The 1618-nt window shown below is 40.4% G+C and overlaps 1 non-coding gene across 1 annotated transcript; it reads right to left on the bottom strand.

Annotated features, from left to right (window-relative positions):
* LOC116112306 lies at window positions 1-107 on the bottom strand. The gene has a single exon (XR_004125221.1). It is a non-coding gene; the product is annotated as a small nucleolar RNA R71 (small nucleolar RNA).
* Between the last annotated feature and the right edge of the window lie 1511 nt (window positions 108-1618).

The following is a 1618-nucleotide window of genomic DNA, read 5'->3' as shown; positions in this document are numbered from 1 at the left end:
AAACTGACAAATGATATCACATCGTTTCTACAAGAAGAGTCTGAATCATTATATGAGGCTTGGGAAATATACAAGGAATTACTGAGGAGGTGTCCACACCATGGGTTGCCAGTTTGGATGCAAGTCCAAACGTTTTACAATGGATTGATGGTTAATGTGCAAACCATGGTAGATGCAGCATCGGGAGGTGCATTGCAAAAATAAGACACCGGAAGAAGCTCATAAGTTGCTTGAAGTTTTAGCAAGTAACAACTATCAAAGACCTAATGAGAGGGTGCAACCGAAGAAATCTATGGGTCTTCATGAAGTTGATGCATACACGGCTATCTCAGCCCAACTCACAGCACTTCAGAAACAGTTGGGAAGTATGCAAGTAAATTCTATTCAAGCTCCTTAACTAATTTGTGAATTTTGTGCAGGTGGTTATATGAGCAGTGAATGCCAAATGGGGAACACGTTTGCTTTAGCGTCTTCATCATCGGAGTAGGTTAACTACTTGGTAGGAAATCAAAGGCAACCGAACAATCCGAACTCCAACACATATAATCCTGGTTGGAGGAATCATCCGAACCTGTCTTGGGGCAATCAGAATCAACAGAATCAGTAGAACAATCAATGGAACCAAAGAGCAATGCTAAACAACCAAGCAAGGGTGAACAATCAACAAGGAGAGCAAAGTATGACAAAACTGGAGGACATGTTTGGAAAGTTTATGCAAGAGACCACAAGTTTCATGAATGAGACCAGGACGAATTTCAGAAACCAAGGAGTGTCCATTCAGAACTTGGAAGTACAGGTGAGTCAATTGGCTGATAAGCTAAATGAGAGACCACAGGGTTCCCTACCAAGTACACAGTAACTAACCCACATGAGCAAGTGAATGCAATAACTTTGAGAAGTGGGACAGTTTTAGAAGAGGTGGAACAATCAGGGAGAGAAGGAAGCTCACCAAAAGAAAGGGAAGATTCCGATGAGGAAGTAGATGAAGAGATAATTGTTGAAGAGAAACCAACCAGTTCTAAGGAAGATAAACCAAAGCGGGAAGAGAGGCAAAGACAAAAGAAAGAGAAATTGCCATTCCCCGAGATACCACCAGAGTTGGCACATCACACACCTCCTGTACCTTTCCCTCAGAGGCTCAAAAAAGAAAAACAGGATAAGTAGTTCATTAAATTTCTTGATGTATTTAAAAAATTGCACATTAACATTCCTTTTGCAGATGCATTACAACAGATGCCAAGCTACATGAAATTTCTCAAGGAAATTTTATCAAACAAAAGGAAGTTGGATAATGCGGAAACAGTGATGCTCACAGAGGAATGTAGTGCCATTTTATAGAAGAAGCTGCCACCAAAACTTAAAGATCCAGGGAGTTTCACTATCCCTTGTGTTATAGGGAACATTACATTTGACAAGGTTTTGTGTGATCTGGGTGCAAGCATAAACCTTATGCCTTTTTTTGTTTTCAGGAAATTAGGAATTGGTGAAGTGAAGTTGACAACCATATGCTTGCAACTTGCAGATAGATCAATAAAGCATCCGAGGGGCATTGTTGAAGATGTGCTGGTTAAGGTGGACAAATTTATTTTTCCGACAGATTTCTTTGTGTTGGATATGG

Source organism: Pistacia vera, unplaced genomic scaffold (genome assembly GCF_008641045.1).
Source record: "Pistacia vera cultivar Batoury unplaced genomic scaffold, PisVer_v2 Contig12, whole genome shotgun sequence".
NCBI lineage: Eukaryota > Viridiplantae > Streptophyta > Magnoliopsida > Sapindales > Anacardiaceae > Pistacia > Pistacia vera.
The sequence above is the reverse complement of the archived record's forward strand: the minus strand, read 5'-3'. Positions and strand labels throughout refer to the sequence as shown.